Here is a 25,000-nt window from a genome sequence, read left to right as displayed (position 1 = left end):
GTAAGGCCCTTAACCCTCGATTGCTCAGCTGTATAAAGGACACACATCTAAGGGCACCTGTTAAATGCCGTGTGTTTGTTGCATGTGCTCGTTAAAGGTTAATTAGACACTGAGACTGAAGGGGTTGATGATGGATTTGTCACAGAAGAGGAACCTGTAAATACTGAGATAACAGAAGCTCTGACAGAAGTGCAGATGAATCACATGTTTATGGTAATACACTCGCTTTAATATCTTAATATTTCCTGTTTCTATCTAGCTACTGTATATATGTCTCTCCGGAGCTCCCGGTGTTCCGAGTTCCCGGTCTGATCGTCTCTTCTTCCGAACCTCATCAATCCTGACGTTCTACCCCTGGTTTGTGGTCACCTTGTCGGGGATTGATCTGCATGGTCAGCCAGTGACTCATGGGATTGTTGTGGAAGGAGCCCTCAGAGGCTGTCACGCCTTCTTCCAACCACTGATGTGTCAGTCAGTTAAATGTTCTGGTCTGCATCAGAGATCATTTGAAGACTTCGGAAGGAAGGAATTAGTGTTGGGTTTGTGCTGAACTCAGAGTTTGTGCTGATCCATTATTTACATTTACACTATTTCCTGTTCAGTGTCACCCAAATGAGGATGAGGTTCACTCCTTAGTCTGGTTCCTCTCAAGGTTTCTTCCTCATATCATCTCAGGCAGTTTTTCCTCATCACCGTGACCTCAGGCCTGACGATTAGGGATAAATGTTAAAGATAAATAGTAACTAAATTTAGTTTTTGTTTCTATACTTCTGGAAAGCTGCTCTGAGACAATGTGAATTGTTAAAAGTGCTAAACAAATAAACTGAACTGAACTGAACAGTAACAGTTCATTCATATGTGGTGAAGGAGTCTCCAGTGTGAACGCTCTGTACCCGTCAGAGGTAAGGCTGGAACGTGAAGCTTTCCCACATCTGGACAGTTTTCTCATTTAACACACACACAACACACACACACACAACACCCAAAACACACACATTTATGAAACGTCCACACTGCCACGTCTATTACACCACTTCACGTGAACAGAGCTTTTACAGGAAGTGTGCTGAGTGCACGCACTGTGGTGCTGCAGATGGAGATGGGAGTCTGTTTACATGACATTGTTGTGTGAAGTAACGAGCCAATCAGAGCCTGAGTTTAAAGCCCTGAAGAGACGGATGAAGGGAGCGACAGCATTCCTTCCTGCAGCCATTTCCTGTTTCAGACGACCGACTAAGATTATCTTAATTTCAAACAAAGATAAAAAAAACTGTCCTGCTCTGAATAAAAGAAAATCCAGCATGGAATTACATGTGTGTGTTAAATTTAAATAATAAAACAATATCTCAAGTGTATCTATTATCTCAGACGTCCTAATGAAGAAAGACACAGACAACGCTGCATACTCCGCTGCGACGTTCTCAGATTAAAATAAATGCAAATAAAATGCATAAAAGCGACTGTTTTCGCACTCAACTTTATAAAGTGTACAGAAAGTGTGTGTGCGTGTGTGTGTGTGTGAGAGTGATGTTGTACTGCATTATTAGCTAAGAGATCAGATTGACTATGAGCATGTATCAGAGCAGATAATATGAAAAGAACAATGAGATATTTAAACCATAATTATAGAGTTGCTGTAAAAACAAAGATAAATTGGGGTAATTTAAACATCACCTCTGCTCTGTGACACGGGGCTCTGAACTCATTTATACAGAACTGTTGTTCTTTCTCCAAAAAACCTGAATATTTTGGTTGAGCTGCTGAAGGACGAACAGCTGTATAAATACAGAGTTAAATACGGTGCCACCCTGCACTCAATCTGCTCCTGTCCTCAACACTGTGAGCTTCCTCATGCTGATGAAGATGAGGAGGAGGATGATACGGTGCCACCCTGCACTCAATCTGCTCCTGTCCTCAACACTGTGAGCTTCCTCATGCTGATGAAGATGAGGAGGAGGATGATACGGTGCCACCCTGCACTCAATCTGCTCCTGTCCTCAACACTGTGAGCTTCCTCATGCTGATGAAGATGAGGAGGAGGATGATACGGTGCCACCCTGCACTCAATCTGCTCCTGTCCTCAAAAATGTGAGCTTCCTCATGCTGATGAAGATGAGGAGGAGGATGACTTGGTGACAGTGACCAGGTGACAATCATCAAAATACTGACACTTTATATAATTGTGTTAATAAGAGCTTTATGTGCTAAAGTGACGAAACCCAAATGGATTTTTTTCAGAAACACCAAACAGCAGGGTTGTAGTGATGCATCCTGATACTGAACCATCTGCTGATTATTGATTATTAATTGTGTTAATTATGTATTTTACACAGCTGCACTCTTTGGCCTGTGACTGAGAGAGAGGAAGAGGGAGCGAAAGCTCTTAAACTCAACTACATAACAATGTTATAATAGTTTTAATGAGCTCTTCTGTAGCCTTCAACACCAGTCCCACATCAGAATGTACACATAATTAATTTATATATGTTGAGCCTACAGTACATTTTGTTTTTAATGTTAAACCTCTGTTTAGAAATTCTGTGAATTATTAAAATGTTTTCTATTTTATATTCCATTTTGCATTCATTATTATTATTATTATTATTATTATTATTATTATTGTTGTTGTTGTTGTTGTTAATATGAATATTATTATTATTATTATTATTGTTGTTGTTGTTGTTGTTGTTGTTATTATTATTATTATTATTCATAATAATAATAACAATAATAATAATATTCTCAGAAATTCTAACAAAGAATCTGCACTTTCACTTATTAATACTTTATTATATTTATTACATTATTATAAATCACAGAAGAACTGCAGGAGTGATGTTTAGCTGTGAGATAATAAAAGTCCCCCAACGTTCGGATTTTTCCTCAGAATTTGCTATGAAGAGTAAAATAAACCGATCGGTGTTAGATGCGTGTGTACCGATGCATGGATTTCGGTTATATCTGCGGGTCGGTAATAAAAAATGACATATTTATTAACTTTGGGTGGGTCGCGGGTGGATGAGAGAGGCACGAATCATTAACGATGCAAATATTAACTTAATACTCTAAATACAGTGATGCCTCGAGATACGAGTGCATTGACATACAAATTTTTTGAGATACGAGCTGTGATTCGACCAAATTTTTGTCTTGATATATGAACAAATTTTTTAGATACGAACATCCGAGCCGCCGCCAAAACAAAGATCCTCAACAACCACGTGTGCTCTGAAAATAGAATAGACCCCCGTATAACAGAACCACTAATCATGCGTAGTATTAGATATGCTCGCTTACACATTTTTGTAAAGTAATAAATGAATGAATGGATAAATAAATAATTAAATAATTATAGAGAGCGGGAGAGAGAGAAAAATTTTAGTGACGTTTAGTTAAGTTCTATTTAAGTGTAAAGTAGCATTAAGAGTGTACAGTAGCGAGTAAGTGAACAAAAGCGAAAGTGTACGTACGAGACAAAATTCCTCCTCCTCCGCCTGTTTACTCCTCCGCCTGTTTACTCCTCCGCCTGTTTACTCCTCCCTCAACCTCCGTGCGCATCTTCCGTAAAGATAAACCAGTTTATTTTTTTTAACATTCTCTTTTATTACTGTATGTTTTATACAACATTTGTCATTTTGAACATTTTTCATATTCAAAACACAAACAAAACAACTGGAGTGGAATTTTGCGAGCTGGAACGGATTAATGGGATTTCAATTCATTTAAACGGGGAAAATTGTTTTGAGATACGAGCAATTTGAGATGCGAGCAAGTTCACGGGACGAATTAAACTCGTATCTCGAGGCATCACTGTATCAGGAAAATTTGCTTTAGTTCTGGGAGAAACAAGATGGATTCCCGCGGCTCATTTAGTGCAGCAGGCCGGGTTTTAGTCCACATGTTCTGGAGAAGGTGACAGCTGATTAAAGGAAATCAGGAGAAACCCGTTGATTATCTTGAAAGCTACCTGCTGACACTCTAATATCTGTAGACCATGTGAGAAGATCCATACATATTAGATTAGATGAAAAGTTTCAGTGTTTATAATTTTCAGTTTTAGAAAAAATAAAAACTAACGTCTATACTGAGACCGCACACGCTCTGTGCCCAGGTTTCACCAATGCATCATCATCATCATCATCATCCTCAGCCTCATCATATCATCTCCTCAGCAGAAACATCACATAAGCCTGTAATTTGTATAATATCTGAATATGACACAGACATTTCACTCTATAACCAGTCTGAAAGCCAGAGCATTTTTCCTTCTTTATGACGGAGTGCTCTTTCAGCTTCTAAACCAAACAGTAGTCCTGCTTTTACAGATCTGTTGAACAATCCCTTCTTTCGGAGATGGAGATCAACAACAGGAAGAGCTGGATCTACACCCACTTCTGTGAAACACATCCACGGAGAGGTGGATTGTTGTGGCGCTGCAGACGGACGACAGAACAACTGTTCAACACTAAGCAGGACTTGCTTCAGGACTCACCTGAAACGGTGACACCACGAATGTTGCCCTGATCTCACAATGAGTCTGAAAGCCCTTTTAGACTGAATCTTATTTACACTGTGATGAATCTCAGCCAAAATAATCCTGATGTACATTCACGGTTTCTTTTCTCTCTTACATCAGCTAGCTCTGGTCCGATTCTCTAGAGTGTTTGTAGTTCCTATAAGTGCACTGAGACGCTTCACCGTGTAACGCTCCGCTCGTCTGTGTTCACCACCTAAAGTTATACTTCCTGGTTTAAAAACATCACTGCAGTAAATTTAGTGACATCGTCAGCAAACACGATAAAAAGAAGTCATGTTTTTCATAAATATAACTTCTGATGTTAAATTCAAAGTCTTGCCAGATGAAAATGAAAAGGAAGCAGAGAATATCAGAAGAGTAATATGTAGAATGTAGAACAGTAATATCATACATCTTGACGTGACATGACGTGACATACGGCTAAGTATGGTGACCGAATTCGTTCTCTGTATTTAACCCATCCGAAGTGCACACACACACACACACACAGCAGTGAAAACACACACACCATGAACACACACCCGGAGCAAGGGGGCAGCCATTTATGCTGCGGTGCCCGGGGAACAGTTGGGAGTTCCAGTGCCTTGCTCAAGGGCACCTCGGTCGTGGTATTGCCGGCCCGAGACTCGAACCCACAACCTTAGGGTTAGGAGTCAGACTCTCTATTAGGCCACGACTTCCCCCTTATATCTTATAGATATACTGCATATCAGCACGGCTGTGATTATACAACCTTGTACTTCTGCTCGAGTTACAGTGATGATGATATTCAGTATAACTGCACTCCCATTTATGGGCTATCACTAAATTATATGTCTATAATATGCTGGACCTACACATTTACATTACTGTTTTTGGTTCCCTCCGGTCAATCATGGTGACTGTAGTCAGTGAGTTCTGGTGACTGTGAGCTCATGTATGTAGATGAGAGCACATTGTTTGTTACACAGTGAGAGTGTCAGCGTTTCGGGGCTAAAACAGACCCAAATGCAGGATAGTACCAAACATGGACACAGACTAGAGAGAGGACAACATCACAACAACAACATCAGAGGATTCCGGGACGGTTAAATACACGACAATCAACACATAAGGAACAAGTGTACAGAGGCGGGCAGGAAGAGACAAGGGCGGGGCAGACACGTGACAGATGCTCATGGCCAAAAGTCCTGACAGAGAGTAGCAGTTCACATGTCTCAGAGGAAAAATTTCACTCTCCAGGCTTGGTAGCTGTCGCATGAAAGTGGAAATGAATAAATATTTTTATATAAATTAAATTAAAATGTGTCCTGCTGTGGGGGGCACGGTGGCTTAGTGGTTAGCACGTTCACCTCACACCTCCAGGGTCGTGGAGTTTGCATGTTCTCCCCGTGCCTGGGGGGTTTCTCTGGGGAAAATGAGTGTGAGTGAGTGAGTGAGTGTGTGTTGCTGTTTAAAATATTTTATCACACGTGGGGCTGGGTGATGTGATGGTGTGATATCAGTGATGGCGATGTGATGGCGATGTGATGGTGTGATATCAGTGATGGCGATGTGATGGCGATGTGATTGTGTGATATCAGTGATGGCGATGTGATGGTGTGATATCAGTGATGGCGATGTGATTGTGTGATATCAGTGATGGGGATGTGACGGTGTGATATCAGTAATGGCGATGTGATGGCGATGTGATTGTGTGATATCAGTGATGGGGATGTGACGGTGTGATATCAGTGATGGCGATGTGATTGTGTGATATCAGTGATGGGGATGTGACGTTGTGATATCAGTGATGGGGATATGATGGCGATGTGATGGTGTGATATCAGTGATGGCGATGTGACGGTGTGATATCAGTGATGGGGATGTGATGGCGATGTGATTGTGTGATATCAGTGATGGGGATGTGATGGCGATGTGATGGTGTGATATCAGTGATGGGGATGTGATGGCGATGTGATGGTGTGATATCAGTGATGGGGATGTGATGGCGATGTGATTGTGTGATATCAGTGATGGGGATGTGATGGCGATGTGATGGTGTGATATCAGTGATGGGGATGTGATGGCGATGTGATTGTGTGATATCAGTGATGGGGATGTGATGGCGATGTGATTGTGTGATATCAGTGATGGGGATGTGATGGCGATGTGATGGTGTGATATCAGTGATGGCGATGTGATGGCGATGTGATGGTGTGATATCAGTGATGGGGATGTGATGGCGATGTGATGGTGTGATATCAGTGATGGGGATGTGACGGTGTGATATCAGTGATGGGGATGTGATGGCGATGTGATTGTGTGATATCAGTGATGGGGATGTGACGGTGTGATATCAGTGATGGGGATGTGATGGCGATGTGATTGTGTGATATCAGTGATGGGGATGTGATGGCGATGTGATGGTGTGATATCAGTGATGGGGATGTGACGGTGTGATATCAGTGATGGGGATGTGATGGCGATGTGATTGTGTGATAAGTGATGGGGATGTGACGGTTTGATCAGTACTGTCATATAATAACATCATTATTATCTTTATGACTGTCTCTCACTGTAAAAATAAAACTAATAAGATGTTAAATACTGATTTTGACCTTTTTCTTCATGACATACTTTTTAAATTTCACAGACTCCTTTATTCCTCTTCAGTCGACACTGAATTCTACCAGCTCGTGTGCAGTCAACAAGCGAGAGCTTTAGCAGACCAAGCTGGGTTTTAGCCTTGAACTCAAACAGCACGGTGAGGAATAAAGTAAAAATGTTAATCAATAGGATTTTGTGCGTTCTTCATGAATTATTAAACACACAAAACTCTGAGTAAATTCCTGTTAGTAATAATGAGGTATCTTTAAGGTTCGACTGCAGAGAGCCAGACGCAGCACTTCTGAGTCATTCGCATTGCTCAGGCAGAGAAAAGAAAACCTCTTTGTCCATAACAAAAGTCCTTGAGCGGAAAAGTGGTTAAAAAGTAAACCGGCTTATCTGAGGCCCAAACAAACGCTCAGTGAGCAGCGAGTCTGTGAGAAGAGCGAGGCGTGGAATGTCCTGAGGTCAGGGACAAGACTGCAGGACAGAGCAAGGGACCTGCTGAGGAATGGACTAACGTTTGTCCATCGATTCAGTTTAGGAACAACAGGAACAACCGAGACGAGCTCTGAGACTGATCACTAATTAACGTGTTACACCTCACAGCGAGGCTTTATTAACACCAGGTAATGAGCACTACACCTCACCACCTGTTTAATCAGATGCATGACACAAACTCTACACAAACTCTACACGCAACTCTACACAGCACGACACTACATAACACAAACTCTACACAAACTCTACACAAACTCTACACGCAACTCTACACAAACACTACACAGCACGACACAACATAGCACAAACTCTACACAAACTCTACACAAACTCTACACAAACACTACACAGCACGACACAACATAACACAAACTCTACACAAACTCTACACAAACACTACACAGCATGACACAACATAACACAAACTCTACACAAACACTACACAGCATGACACAACATAACACAAACTCTACACAAACTCTACACAAACACTACACAGCACGACACAACATAACACAAACTCTACACAAACACTACACAGCATGACACAACATAACACAAACTCTACACAAACTCTACACAAACTCTACACGCAACTCTACACAGCACGACACTACATAACACAAACTCTACACAAACTCTACACAAACTCTACACGCAACTCTACACAAACACTACACAGCACGACACAACATAGCACAAACTCTACACAAACTCTACACAAACACTACACAGCACGACACAACATAACACAAACTCTACACAAACTCTACACAAACACTACACAGCATGACACAACATAACACAAACTCTACACAAACACTACACAGCATGACACAACATAACACAAACTCTACACAAACTCTACACAAACACTACACAGCACGACACAACATAACACAAACTCTACACAAACACTACACAGCATGACACAACATAACACAAACTCTACACAAACACTACACAGCATGACACAACATAACACAAACTCTACACAAACACTACACAGCATGACACAACATAACACAAACTCTACACAAACACTACACAAACTCTACACAAACACTACACAAACTCTACACAAACTCTACACAAACACTACACAGAACGACACAAAATAACACAAACTCTACACAAACTCTACACAAACTCTACACAAACACTACACAGCACGACACAACATAACACAAACTCTACACAAACACTACACAGCACGACACAACATAGCACAAACTCTACACAAACTCTACACAAACTCTACACAAACTCTACACAAACACTACACAGAACGACACAACATAACACAAACTCTACACAAACTCTACACAAACTCTACACAAACACTACACAGCACGACACAACATAACACAAACTCTACACAAACACTACACAGCACGACACAACATAGCACAAACTCTACACAAACTCTACACAAACACTACACAGCATGACACAATATAACACAAACTCTACACAAACTCTACACAAACACTACACAGCATGACACAACATAACACAAACTCTACACAAACACTACACAGCATGACACAACATAACACAAACTCTACACAAACACTACACAAACACTACACAAACTCTACACAAACTCTACACAAACACTACACAGAACGACACAACATAACACAAACTCTACACAAACTCTACACAAACTCTACACAAACACTACACAAACACTACACAGAACGACACAACATAACACAAACTCTACACAAACTCTACACAAACTCTACACAAACACTACACAGCACGACACAACATAACACAAACTCTACACAAACACTACACAGCATGACACAACATAACACAAACTCTACACAAACACTACACAGCATGACACAACATAACACAAACTCTACACAAACACTACACAGCATGACACAAACTCTACACAAACACCACACAACATGGCACAAACACTACACAGCATGACACAACATGACACAAACTCTACACAACACCACACAACATAACACAAACACTACACAACACACAAAGACTACACAACACTACACAACACCACACAAACACTACAAAACATGACACAAACACTACACAACATGACACAAACACTACACATCACACAACACCACACAAACACTACACAACACCACACAAACACTACACATCACACAACACCACACAAACACTACACAACATCACACAAACACTACACAACACCACACAAACACTACACATCACACAACACCACACAACATCACACAAACACTACACAACATCACACAAACACTACACATCACACAAACACTACACAACATTACACAAACACTATACAAACATCACACAACACCACACAAACACTACACATCACACAAACATTACACATCACACAAACACTATACAAACATCACACAACTGATCACTAATTAACGTGTTACACTACGTATATTTCTGCTAGAAGCGATCTGCACAACACCATTACATTATATTCTCTATAATTATTAATCCCAATGTGTTAAAGCATTCACTAAAACAGCAGCTCTGATAGTGGAGCAGCTTCACATCACAGCTTTATTTATAATAAAACATTCATTTAAATACTGATAAAAAAACATATATATATATATATATATATATATATATATATATATATATATATATATATATATATATATATATATATATATATAATACACAGATTATTAACATGTGTGTAATCAGTGATGTGGTGAAGTTTCCTGTTAGGAGAAACGTGTGTGTATGATGTAATGAAGTCGTCTCCAGTGTGAGCTCTGTGTACCAATCAGAGGTGAAACGATTGATCTACACGGTCAGTCATTGTCTCATGGGGTTGTTGTAGTTAGACATTATTTACATTATTTCCTGTCCATCCAAATGAGGATGGGATCCAAATCCTTCCTCATATCTCAGAGAGTTCATCCCCCGTTTTATGCATATATATTTATATAAAAAAAAACTATTATACTAACTCTGAACAATGTTTCCGACTCATGGTATATTAAGTATGTCACATGCTGTAAATGTAAATGATTGAGAAATTGTTAATAACCTAACTGAACTGTCATTATTTAATGTAATTGTCAGCAAGTTGCTGTGGTGTAAGAGCAATAAAACACTCAGAAACAAGTTAAAAATCATGACCACTTTCAATTGTACTAAAAACATTTCTATAAATAGGCTCTGTAGAGTAAATGCACTCCGTGTCATTGAGTGCAGAACCTGAGCCAGCAGGAGAATCAGACCCTCTGTACATTCTCCTCACTAACCAGACCTCATAAACGCCGTAGATGTGTTCACCTGAGAGCACTTTGTCTTCCACAGATCGTCTGTCTCTGCTCTTTCTCCTCGCAGCTCCTCCGTCTAGACCGAGTCAGAGTTAACCCCATGAGACCTGAGGTTTCATTACTGCATAAATATCAAACTTCACATGTAAGACCCCATCATATGTTTCTTATCAGTGAACCACACAGATGGAGGTGCTGGATGTTATGTGATGTTGAAGTTGGCATCATCACCTTAGACACTCGTGTTTAGACACAGGAGAAAGAGAATAAGCTGAGTTCCGTCTGTGTTTCAGGGTTTTTAAACAGCTGCCTCCTGGACAAATCCCTGGTGCTGGACCTGTACCGATCCATCCATCACACAGCCAAGGAAGTTTTTTTTTTTCCCGATGTGTATTTTTAAACCCATAGCTACTAAGCCTGGTTCCTGAGAATGATGACTGAATCCGAGAGGAAAGCAGTGGGAATTTGCTGGACTCCGTCGATCTCCGAGGCATCTTTTTTCTGTCTTTTTTTCCCAGTGTGAATCAGGCCATCACGTCTCACAGCAGCTGTACGCTCCACAAATAATACCCCTGATTTCTTGCTTACAGAGATCTGACTGGAGAAGCCAGATGGAAAGAATTCCTAAAGCCATTTTCATGCCATTTCTTCCATTACTTTCAGCTGTTTACACTCGTTCTAACTTTTTTCGACACAGAATGGATTATCTGCATTTCAGAGTTTTAAAGTAAAACTGTGTGACACTGTAGGAAAATAAAGTTAAACAAAAATCAAACCGTTAAAGAACTGCTTCATTAGAAGGCATGCGAGAAGTTAAATATCTAAACTCTGACATCAGTCCTGAGTTCCTGAAACACCTGCAAGCTATAGCGCCTTCACCGCTAACAAGAAAGAAAACAGAAAGCGCTAAATAATAATAATAACTCCTTATTGACCACAGTAACAGTTCTGCATTTTCTCTTGGCTCACAAGAACAACGCATGTGAATTCATACATTAACTCAGCAAAAATATTTCACAAAAAGTACAGAGTTCTGTTCTGAGACCTTTCCAGTGTTTATGCTCAGAAAAATACAGCAGCAGTTCAATTGGAAAACAATGAGAAGGGAAATCAGCTTACTCTGGTGTGTTTACATCATACACTGATTGATTGTCCCATTTCTCTCTTATTTTACAAGTTCTGTGTACAATGGATGGCAGCAGAAGTTCAATAGTATCTGTAACCCAAACAAAATTTCCATCCTTTCTTTTTCAGCTAATCAGATTTTCATATTGTCTGGACTTTGTTCGCAGACAACTCGGACACTGGAATCAGATATGTTTCGGTCCAATGTGGTGCTGATTTACTGAAAAAACAATGCTCTGATACCAACATCCAATACAGACAATCCAATTCATTCATTCATTCAGTACCGCTTATCCGAACTTCTCGGGTCACGGGGAGTCTGTGCCTATCTCAGGCGTCATCGGGCATCGAGGCAGGATACACCCTGGACGGAGTGCCGACCCATCACAGGGCACACACACACTCTCATTCACTCACACACTCACACACTACGGACAATTTTCCAGAGATGCCAATCAACCTACCATGCATGTCTTTGGACCGGGGAGGAAACCGGAGTACCCGGAGGAAACCCCCGAGGCACGGGGAGAACATGCAAACTCCACACACACAAGGTGGAGGTGGGAATCGAACCCCCAACACTGGAGGTGTGAGGTGAACGTGCTAACCACTAAGCCACTGTGCCCCTCTATCAAATACAATCTAGCTAAAAATAATATATTTATGATGGATTAATATTAACTTATTCCAATAAACACTATGTTCATAATCTGTCTGCAAAAAATGGCACAGATTTACTGAAAGATATCAAAAATCAGAAAAGTGTTGTTTCCAAACCAAGTAATGAAGTGATTATTTTCGTACTACTGCACAATCTATAAACAGTCAAATAAGAATCAGAGAAAGAAAACACAAAACTATAAATGGTGGTATTCACACAAGCTCTACAGCCCAGGATGTACAGCTGTGATAACCTTTTCATTCCTTTTCATCGTTCGTTACTGAATCACATTCCACAGAGTCTTACACTGTGTTTTGTTCTTGGCTCGGGACGAGATACAACACGTCTTGTCCTACCAGCTACAAAGTAAATTAACAATCACTTTCTGCTTCTGGTTCATGCAATCATAAGCTTGAGCTTTCATCTCCCAAAGCAAGTTGTCACTGGTTTGGTTTTAAAGTCGTTTAAAAGACAAATGAGTGTTCGACTCGGCCCTGATGTGTAATTCAGGACAAACTGTGTGTGTTTCTCAATCGTCATAATTTACGGCTTTAGCATAACGTAATCGTACTGACGTCACAAATGCAAAGCAGATGCTGGAGTATAAAGCAGCACTGAGTAGAAACAGGGCAGATTTTTAGTAAAAAGCTGTAAGACTCAAGAGAAGCCCTTAATTTAACACAAGAAAAGATAACAGACATAGCTGTAAAATACAAACGGGATTTAAAAGCCTTGTGAAACTTCTTCTACTTGACTGAATACACAACAGCTAACAGCATTCGAGACTGGAGAAGTCGTGGCCTAATGGGGGGAGAGTTTGACCCTAAGGTTGTGGGTTCGAGTCTCGGACCGGCAATACCACGACTGAGGTGCCCTTGAGCAAGGCGCCGAACCCCCCAACTGCTCCCCGGGTGCCGCAGCATAAATGGCTGCCCACTGCTCCGGGTGTGTGTTAACGGTGTGTGTGTGTGTGTGTGTTCACTGCTGTGTGTGTGTGTGTGTTCACTGCTGTGTGTGTGTGTGTGCACTTTGGATGGGTTAAATACAGAGAACGAATTCTGAGTATGGGTCACCGTACTTAGCTGTATGTCACGTCACTTACACCATGCTAAATATAAATAGCTAAATATGAAGATTTTTACAACAATAGTGAAGAGTTGTTTCAGCTGTAGAGGATTTCCTGCCTTCTTAAAACCAGGATGACTTTAATCCTAGACAACACGGATTATGAGTTTGAGGATGGAGAGGTAAAGTTCTGTAGACGCTCGAGGTCGAGGTCGAGCGTCAACGTATTACTCGTCTATGAATAAACTCCTAACATTTATTCACATCCAGAAAATCAAAACAAACCATGTTTACTGTTAATGAGCCGCTACAATTGGGGGCGGGGCATACTCGCTGTACACGGCTTTTAATTGGACAAACACAACACAAGTACTGGATGAGTCATTAATATTTCATTTCAAAATAATATTAATACTATCACAATATTTCCACACTTATTTCTAGCTATTAATGTTCTAGTATTGGTGTGTGTAATACTCTGGGTTATGATACACAAAGCAGTGAAACACCGAGCACTTATCACAACTAGTTTAGAGACAACATCAGAAAAACATGTCTATGTTGATATTCGTAGCTGTTAAGTGCCTGATGACATCTTGTCCTCATCCATGTTACACAAGTGCTGGACACAGAACAGAAAGACAGCGTGTCTGAGCTGACAATCACACCAATGACAAGGAAAGGAAAGGAAAGGAAAGGTCATTGTTTCTCTCCACACAAAGACGCCCTGTTCACAAAGTTCATGAGGAAAACAAGGTTCTGCAGCTGCAGAGGGCTTCAGCTTGAGGCAGTGCTTTCACTACACACACACATTACACACACGATACACACATAACACACGTTACACACACATTACACACACAATACACACACAACACACACAATACATACACATAACACACACATTACACACACATAACACACATACATAACACACACAACACCTTTATCTTCAGCACTGAATAAAATCTCACGAATAAAATAAACTGATGCTTACATGGCAATCTAAAAAAACTTCCAGCTATATTTAAAATATAAGATTAATTAAATGAGACAGAAAGACTAAAACAGCTCATTATTGTATTGGTTATAAAATAAGCTTAAATAAAATAGCCGCATGATGAAGTTAGTAGCTTTGCGGTGCGCATGCGCAGTGAGAACATCGCCTGTGATACAACAGCAACACAAACAAAGCTGAATGTAAAATAAAGACGTTATAACGGGACATAAACCCCACGGTAACTAGTTTAGTTAGTTTATAATGTGCTTAATAAACACCGAGAGCACTAACTGTATCTGCCTGACAGTGTGAGCTGCAGTTAAATGTGTTATTGAGAGAAAAACACGGGAAAACAGTTAAACTCTGTCGTTTTTACCTCACAGAAGCGTTGTGTTGTCCCAGTCATTGTGTCCATCGTGTCCTTTGTGTCACAAACACATTTACTGTAAAAAGCGCCGATAATAACGCGGTCCTGAGGGAAACTTTCTCACAACAATCATGTTCTCTGAGGCGGACAAAAGCCTCCGCGCCGCTCGCGCACACTGTCTCGTGCTGAAGGCAGAGCTTGTTGCTACAGCGACGGAGTGTTTTTGGACGAAGCCCAGGGGCAGAAAGTACCCCAGAATGGGCCGTTAATAACCCAGAATGTACAGAAAATGCCCCAGAATGGGCAGACGTCCCAGAATGGACAGAAAATATCACAGAATGGGCAGAAAATACCCCAGGATGTACAGAAAATACCCCAGAATGGGCAGAAAAGACCCCAGAATGGACAGAAAATACCACAGAATGGTAGAAGTCCCAGAATGGACAGAAAATACCCCAAAACGGGCAGAAAATACCCGAGAATGGGCAGAAAATACCCCAGAATGTACAGTACACCAGAATGGACAAAAAGTACACCAGAATGGGCAGCAGAAGCCCCAGAATGGGCAGAAAATACCCCAGGATTGACAGCAGACGCCCCAGGATGGGCAGAAAATACCCCAAGGTGGACTGAAGAAGCCCCAGGATAGACAGCAGAACCCCAAGATGGACAGGAAATACCCAGGGATGGACAGAAGTACCAGGATGTACAAAACATACCCCAGAATGGGCAGCAGAAGCCCCAGGATGGACAGAAAATACCCCAGAATGGGCAGCAGAAACCCCAGGATGAACTGAAAACACACCAAGATAGACAGAAGCCCCAGGATAAACTGGAAATACCCCAAGATGGACTGAAGAAGCCCCAGGATAACCTGGAAATACCCCAAGATGGACTGAAGAAGCCCCAGGATAGACAGCAGAACCCCAAGATGGACAGAAAATACCCCAGGATGGACAGTAGAAGCCCCAGGATGGATGCTGGACAGACAAAATACCAATTCATTTTTGGTCACAGCACCACGAACTAATGATTGAGATATAAACTAAATGTTATCATTTCTATAAAGAGCAGACAAAATGAAGAAGACCTTGTGAGAAGTCAGGAAACAGACATGAGGGAAATGATTACAGATTAATATTTATGAACGGTTGTAAGGGGTCTCCAGTGTCAGTAGTTTCAGTCATAAACAGTCAGAGGTAAAGCTTTGAGTTTCTCAGTAACATGCAGAACAAGCTGGGATTTTTTTTGTCTTATTAACTCTGAGTGAAAAAAGAGGAGAATGTTTATAGCTTTAAAGTTGTTTACTGTGTCATTAAATGTAATTATAAATGAAAAGAATGTACACATCATGAAAAAAAGTGTTATTCAGTAATAAATAAAAACTGATAAGTTGGTGTAAGAGGAATATAAATGACAATATTCATCTCCTTAGTGGCAACAGTAAGTCGGCTTCATCACACCACCCGGTGTTGATTATTTTTCACGTTTTATCCTTTAGAATAATCTACAAAATGAGACCAGGTTTTAAAGTTCATTGAAGAGGCCTGCAGTCATTTTAACATTTTTATCATCTACATTTTCCTTTTTTTTTTTTTTTTGCTCTAACCTTAACTTTCCTTACATTGTCACTAAACCTTCTATAAATATCTCCATTGTTTTAACTGAGCAGAAGGAATTCTTGAGGAACTATAATTAGTTTTCTAGCCCGGAGTTCTGGATGTCCTCGTGTGCTGAACAGACTCTTTCCCCATGTGCTCCAGGTTCTTCAGCAGCATAACACATTGCTAACAGCTGAATAAACCAAGCTCATGAGTTGTGTAAGTGGACAAAGAGTCATTACAAACACACTCACTAGCCACAGTTCAGACACATGGCCAAGGTTCTGGCCTCATCCTGGACCTCGACTGCACTCTAACCCACAATGTTGGTTATTCATGTGTGTGTTTAGGCATCGGTGGAAATGAAATAAATAATGGCTTTTTTTCTCGTCTGTCTTCATCACTGCTTGGTCAGAATAATAACTTGTTTTCTAGTTTAAATTAAAGGTGAGGTTTCCGATGTTTGAGAAATGCTTCAGAAAACTGTGTTGGGCCGCCAAACAAAACAAAAACAAAACAAACGTGTAGCCAATGAGCAGAAGGGGCGTGTCTTGTCAATATGGGCGGAGACTGTGTTCAGTGCGCATGTGTGACTTTAGCAGAAAGCGGTTTTAACATCGACATGAAGGATAAAAACAAAGAAAGAAAGAGAAGAAAAACTTACAATAAGGCAAGAAGTAGGACGTGTTAATATAGGATCAGCTTTCCAGCGCTGGAGAGAACTGAAGGAGCAGGAAGTTGGCCACATATTCACAGGTTGGAGTTTCCCGAGTCAATAACTCCTGAGCTAAACGCTGTTACTACACAAATAACACCTCTTTTCTATCGTAGTAATGTAGAGAGGCGGCTACAACCGCGTTTTGTGTAGTAACAGCGTTTAGCTCAGGAGTTATCGACTCGGGAAACTCCGACCTGTGAATATGTGGCCGACTTTACTTAAGACGCCGAGGCGCTTTTTTCCTTCTCGATAGGTGAGTAACGTTGGTTTTGCTTTGTTACACAGAACTAATATATGCCTTTGTCCTTTACATCATTATGCTTGTGTGGCATTTTTGCTTGTTTGTTTATCTACAATCGTATTGTTCTTCCCTTCAGCTATGATAAAGACACGTTTCTTTCTGTTAGTCGCCTGGGTTACGTATGTATGTGTGGGTGGAGATATCTATACAGGGGTGGGACCCGTTTGGGTTAGGGGTGTGTTTGTTTTCGTGATTTCAAATGTCAACATTGGCTTTCAAACATCGGAGACCCCACCTTTAACTGAGAAAGTATAGAATGATCCAGAGAGCAGCACCACACTGCACTATAATGTTTTGCATACACAGGCTTTAACAGCTTCGTTATATTAAACACACAAAATAAAAGCTTTTATTTTAGAAGACTAAACATGAGCACAACAGAGGCTTCAGTTCATTCCTGTGTGTTTGTCAGCTCTGGCTCTGAGACACAGTGCAATCAACACAGCTGTAATTTTCACTCTGTTGATAACATGCAGTTTGGAGCCTTTTGATGAACTCGCAAATTAGAGCTGAACTTGTACAATTACAAGACTTGACAAAAACACTCCATATAATGATTAGCTTTATGAAGATGGACAGATGGATAAAGCTGCATAATGACTGAGTTTATGAGTCAGGAAACATGGAAAAGAGCGAGCTGATGTTTTCTTCCTTGTTAGAATTCAGATCAGTAGATGTTTGAGGCTGTGATGTGGTTCCTCAAAGATAACATAAAAGAACAGGCAAAGGCCTTAAGACACTGTCTGATCTAAACATCTTAAACATTTAATTAACTCTAACTCACATTTATATAACAACACACTAATGATTAAAACTTTATACCGACAGCTTATTATTCAGTTATTTGAATAAGATCATGATGGTCAGGAACTACTGTGGATTAATTACAACACAGCATCAGGTCCTAAGAGTTTAACAAGATTTAAGCAAGCAGAGAAAAAGAGTTTAAAAGTCTAAGGAGTTTTAGAGTGTTCTTCTAGAAGAATCTTTAACATTACTACAACAAAGAGTTTCTCTATCAGGAAGAAAACCAAGTGTTTGTCAGGACTTTGGCTTGGACATTCTCTGGCGTTCGGGCAGTGAGTTTTGTGTCTCATTATTAAGTTTACTTATTTCCCTGCCTTGTGTGTAGCTTGTGAGTTTTGTGTGTCGGTTTATGTATCGCGTTTTGCCAGTTCTTGTGCTCACGAATGTATGTTCACCGACTGTTTTTTTTTTTAACTTGTTATCCATGCGTTTAAGTCTGCTTTTATCCCCATGCCCTTGACAGTGGTATTAACCTTTCTGTGAGGAGACTTTTATTAAATGTTTTTGGAAGGAGTCTCCAGTGACAGAGTTGAGCTTTTCTCCATCTTTATATATAAAGCCTGTGTATACTATACACCAGTTTAGCTATATGTTATATGTTACTGAATTCAAATCTCTGAACAGCCTTTTCTGCTCTTATTGTTTTTAATCTGATCCACTGACGGAGAACAGCCCAAAGCAAACCTGAGGTCTGAGAGGAATCTGCCCCCACGGAGCACCAGTTCTGCCCTGAACAGCACTAACTCAGCACGCTTTATTTACGACTTGATCTTAATTCTATAATGTGTACACGTACAGTAAGAAACAGCTGTCAGAGTATCATGACAACACAGCTGGGAAGCACATCTTCAGTGAAAACCTTTGAGATCCAAAATAATCTAAAAAAAAAGAATAAATACTGAGGGTGACCACATCTAAACAGACGTAATCAGAGCATCCGTAAAGGTCTGAGAGAAGAGAAGATGAGAATTTACCATCATGGCTGCTTGCCGACAGCCGCTTATATTCTATTTCTTATTTACTGCATCTTGGTTATAATTTTTATTTCAATTAAACTTTATTTAAGCACTTTAGTCAAACTGAGACACATTTCTTTTACAAGAGCTTCAGCCAAAACACATTAGTTCAAACAACAATATTCAGACACTGGACCACAAACACTTCTAATGTCACTAAATGCAATATGAAAAGATGATGTTTGGAGTATTAATAACTTTTAAAACTGCCCCAATGCTGACATGCAGTGGTCCAAATCCAAGAAGATGATTGTGTTAAAGTCCTTAACCGGTCCTTTACTGAAAGTCTATGGCAGGACTTCACTCTCCATCCAATCTGACTGAGATTGAGCAATTTTACAGAAAAAAACTGGGCACAAACATCAGGATCCAGATGTGCAAAACTGACATATCCCAGAAGACTTGCAGCTGGAATTGAAGCCAATACTGGTTTTAGCAACCTAGGGGGTAAATACTTATGCAACCAGCAAATCTCTGCATTTCTGTTTAATTAACTTGATTTAAAAAATGCACCTTGGACATTTAAGGGGCAAATACTTATGTATAAATAACACCAGTGGTTAAAATGACTCAGAGTGAATCACTTTTAATTGAACCTGAAGCAACTAACAGTGACACAGTGCAGATGTTAGCTGAGCAGATAGTGATGTTCACAGAGAACAGATTTAAGAGGAATTTCCCAGCAGGTCTCTGTGTACACACTCGGAGTGAGGCGTCCGTCGCGTCCCCAGGGACGTCCAATCAGCTCTGACACTGACGCAGATGGAAATGCTTCCTTTATCTCACAGGAAGTTTGTACAGTTTGTGGATCCTATTTGAGATTTCACTCCTTTAAATAGCTAAAAAAATATCAAATGGCCAGATGTAGTAGCTGGAGCTGTAGATATTTTGCGATCTGATCTGTTTAAGTCTGATCTGTTGAACTCATTTCCACCCGAGTAACTGAAGATCGCTGCACATTTCACCCTGTTAAAGTAATTCAGCCCTGAACAGGAAGAACATAATCCTGCTATTGCTGAAGCCATTCAGCTTCTTCTGAATACATCTGTAGTGTCTGTCACCCAAAGAGTCCACAATAATGATCTCTTTTTTATAAAACACAGCTGGAAGTTTGCCACACCCTAACTACAGAAAGAGAGAGAGAGAGAGAGAGAGAGAGAGAGAGAGAGAGAGAGAGAGAGAGAGAGAGAGAGAGAGAGAGAAATGAGAGAGAGAGAGAGAGACAGAGAGAGAGAGAGAGAGAGAGACAGAGACAGAGAGAGAGAGAGAGAGAGAGAGAGAGAGAGAGAGAGAGAGAGAGAGAGAGAAAGACCTTCATCTCAGGTGTCTGGAGCTTAAAAAGAATCAGCCAGTGTTGAACAGTTTAAGGAAATGAAGGTCAGTCAAAGAGATTATAAAACTCGAGAGAAAAAAAACATAAAATAAAATAAAAAAATACATTTATTTACATTTTTTATTAGAAAAATAAAACACAACTACAGAGCTTTACAAGTACAGGACAGGAAGAGTTATTACTTATTACTACAGCTACACCAACAACATGTTCACTAGACCTCATTCACACTAAATTACTGACAGTAGTGTTACATAAAGCTGGTGAGTCTCTTCTTAATATCATTAACTCCTCGTTATCTTTAGGTTACGTCCCTAAATCTTTCAAGTTAACAGTCATTAAGCCCCTCATTAAGAAACCTAATTTAGATCCTAATGAACTATCAAATTACAGACCTATCTCACACCTAACGTTTATGTCTAAAATACTTGAAAAGGTTGTGTTTGTTCACCTGAGCTCCTTCTTACAGGAGAGCAACATCTCTGAAGAGTTTCAGTCAGGTTTCAGGCCCCATCATAGCACAGAAACTGCACTTGTGAAAGTTACAAACGACTTGTTCTTAGCTTCGGACCAAGACTGTATGTCACTATTAGTTCTACTTGACCTTAGTGCTGCATTCGACACTATAGATCACAACATTCTTCTAGATCACTTACAATATTACACAGGTATTCATGGACAGGCTTTAAGCTGGTTTAGATCCTACCTGTCTGATCGACACCATTTTGTAGAATTAAATGGTGAATCCTCCAGTTTATTGCCAGTTAATTATGGGGTCCCTCAAGGATCAGTTCTAGGACCCCTGCTTTTCTCGCTTCCCTTAGGGAACATTATTAGAAGGCATGGGATTAGTTTATATCTACAGTTATATATCTCATCCAAACCAGGTGAAATAGCTGAATTATCCAAATTAACTGAGTGCGTTAAAGAGATAAAAGATTGGATGAACTATAATTTTCTGTTATTAAACACTTATAAGACAGAAATACTACATATCAGTCCACAAACAGTCCACAGAAAGTCTCACAATTCAACCATTTAGAGGGATGTACTGTTACTAGTAGCTCGACAGTGAAAGACCTGGTGTTTATTAGACAGTAACTTGTCTTTAAACTCATATCACCATATTACAAACACAGCCTTCTTCACCTTAGAAATATCACCAAGCTGAGAAACATCCTGTCTGTATCTGATGCTGAGAAGCTAGTTGATGCCTTCATGACCTCTAGACTGGACTATTGTAATGCATTACTAGGTGGTTGTCCTGCATCTTTAATAAATAGGTTACAGTTAGTCCAAAATGCAGCTGCCAGAGTTCTCACTAGGACAAGAAAGTATGACCTTTAACCCCAATGTTATCATCTCTACACTGGCTACCTGTTAAGTTTAGAACTGATTACAAACTGCTGCTACTTACGTACAAGGCTCTTAATGGTTTAGCTCCCATGTATCTAACTAGTCTTCTAACACGTTACAATCCTTCACGCTCTCTGACCAAATGTACATTAACATCTAGTGCTTGCTAATATTATGAACAGCAGCTACGCTAATCCCTCTCCACTGCTTCTCTCTTTAAACTCATCTCGAGGCATCCAGAAATTGTAGCAGCTCCGACTGTCTTCCGAGCGATGAAGATTTTGGACCTCCACTGAGACGAGGGCGACTCTGTGAGAATCCTGAGACATCTAGAGATCTACCAGCTCCACTGAGAGGAAAGGAATGTGGTGTGGTGTGAGAGGAATAAAACATATGGGGACGTGCTATTAAAGAGAAATCATCAACTGTGATGACAGTGACTCTGCCTTAGAGCTCTGTACTTTATGTGATTTTTCTATAAATAAAGCAGGCCAACAAACATCAAAGCCAGTGAAAACGAATTTATGATGAAAATGATTTTCTACAAATTTTAATGTAATCATGTAATCGCATTTCCAATCAGAAAGTACTGATGCAGTAGCTGTTTTATCAGCATGTCAGTCTAAAGCAGGTGTGTGTTCACAGGAAGAGTGTGTAAATGTGGAGACTATCACACACTTTAGGGAGATGTTAATGTACACAAATGACTTGTCACTGATTCACATATAAGCTCCGGGTTCAATGACCTGGACCTCAACACACGGAACACAAGGCACAGAACACAAGGCAAGGGCTGAGCTCACTTCACTAAAATAACCCCAGTATATAAAATACTAAATGTAGACTGGAACCTTTTTATAGGCATCTGTATACGTTCCCCAAACACCAAACCTGTCAAAATAACTGGAAAAAATATTTATACCATATTTGGACATTCACTTTCATTTGTATGACCTTCACTTATTAGGTTCATAAATTTCAATTAAGGGAATGCAAACAGAGGGGTGGGGGGGTGGTAGGGTTAGTATTAGTAGGGTTAGTACATTTGTATTTCCCACAGGGGCATGAAGAGTCACTGATGATGACAATAAGATAAGATAAGATAAGATAAGATAAGATAAGATAAGATAAGATAAGATAAGATAAGATATACCTTTATTCGTCACAAAATGGGGAAATTTCTGCAAAGACAAAGAAATAACGTGATGATGATGATGATGATGATGATGATGATGATGATAGTTGGTTGGTCAGAGAGAATAAACACAGAAACCATAAACACTGCAAATTGCTGCATTTAGCTAAAAGTCTGAAACTTAATCCAGCTACCAAAAAAATAACAAGATATACAATTTTAAATATAGTCAACTATTATCACTTCTTACATTATATATATCTATATCTAGATAGATAGATAGATAGATAGATAGATAGATAGATAGATAGATAGATAGATAGATAGATAGATAGATAGATAGATATAGATATCTTAATTTTTTACTATATTAATTCTTTTTTCTCCTTATGTTTAACTTCTGTTCTGTTTATGTTCTGTAAAGCTGCTTTGAGACGAAGCCCATTGTAAAAAGCGCTATACAAATAAACTTGAATTGAATTGAATTATGTTTGATTATCTAATAAAAGTGCACATAATAAACACAACAATAAAAGTCTCTCAGTATCATAAGAGGTTTAAGAGCGCCCCCTAGGTCCCCGGAATAACGCACTACTTTATTAACAATAAGAATTATGAAAGTTTGAAAATGTGTGTGTGTGTGTGTGTGTGTGTGTGTGTGTGTGTGTGTGTGTGTGTGTGTGTGTGTGTGTGTGTGTGAGAGAGAGAGAGAGAGAGAGAGAGAGAGAGAGAGAGAGAGAGATAGTTATCATGAGTCTCCTAAATACAACAGAAAGGGACGAATATAAATTAAACATTAAAACAAAATATAAAAATTAAATATTAATCTCGTTATTTATAATTTTATTCAATGTGTTTATTAAAACCTTTAAACTGCAGTTTCTCTATGACGATCAGAACAAACACTGGAGTCACTACAGCAGCAGTTTATTGAACTTTTATCTGATTGTGTTATAGTAATATCTGACCAAACACACACTCACACACGCACTCACACACGCACGCAAATTCACACACACACACACACACACACACACACACACACACACACACACACACACACACACATCACGTAAGAATAAAAAAAGAAGAAATCTCTCACCTTATTTAATTCCGAGTGCTAAAACAGCATCAGTGTCTCAGAAGTCCATGCCTGAGGTCCGAGTGTGTGTGTGTGTGTGTGTGTGTGTGTGTGTGTGTGTATGTGTGTGAAAGAGAAAGTCCGAGCTTAACGCAGTGTGTACTGATGAGTGACTCGCGAACGATTCATTCCCTTGAAACGACTCTCTGTGTAACATCAAATGAATCGAAGTATGAGAATCGATTCGCAAATTGCACCTTTTTCTCTTTTAATTTCACACTGAAACAAGTCGAGTTAATAAAACTAACAGCAGTTAAACTGTTCATACGGCATTCTTATAAAGGGAAAGAAAGAAAGAAAGAAAGAAAGAAAGAAAGAAAGAAAGAAAGAAAGAAAGAAAGAAAGAAAGAATCATTAGTCGGCATGAAGAAAGATTTTTATTCTGGAGAACTTTAACAATTACATGACATACAATCAGTAAACTAACAACAATCCTGTTGTTTGTTTGCTCCTAATGACATGGAGAGAAATAAGGACTTTGTTT

The 25,000-nt window shown here is 39.8% G+C and overlaps 2 protein-coding genes across 3 annotated transcripts in view; both read right to left on the bottom strand.

The window, feature by feature from the left end:
• The window catches only part of dennd2b (DENN domain containing 2B), a 56,944-nt gene extending 41,595 nt beyond the window's left edge, over positions 1 to 15,349 (bottom strand). Inside the window, exon 1 of one of the 2 annotated variants that reach the window (XM_047805552.1) lies at positions 15,118 to 15,349. The gene's annotated coding sequence lies outside the window, so the exon portion shown is untranslated. The remainder of the gene's footprint in view (positions 1 to 15,117) is intronic. The other variant, XM_047805555.1, reaches the window with a different exon arrangement.
• Positions 15,350 to 24,880: 9,531 nt separating this feature from the next.
• tmem9b (TMEM9 domain family, member B) overlaps positions 24,881 to 25,000 on the bottom strand; it is a 4,025-nt gene continuing 3,905 nt past the window's right edge. The window contains exon 5 of the mRNA XM_027136604.2: positions 24,881 to 25,000. This exon is cut by the window's right edge and continues 944 nt beyond it. The gene's annotated coding sequence lies outside the window, so the exon portion shown is untranslated.

The sequence above is a fragment of the Tachysurus fulvidraco genome, chromosome 2 (assembly GCF_022655615.1).
Source record: "Tachysurus fulvidraco isolate hzauxx_2018 chromosome 2, HZAU_PFXX_2.0, whole genome shotgun sequence".
Lineage (NCBI taxonomy): Eukaryota > Metazoa > Chordata > Actinopteri > Siluriformes > Bagridae > Tachysurus > Tachysurus fulvidraco.
This window is presented reverse-complemented; position numbering and strand designations above follow the sequence as displayed.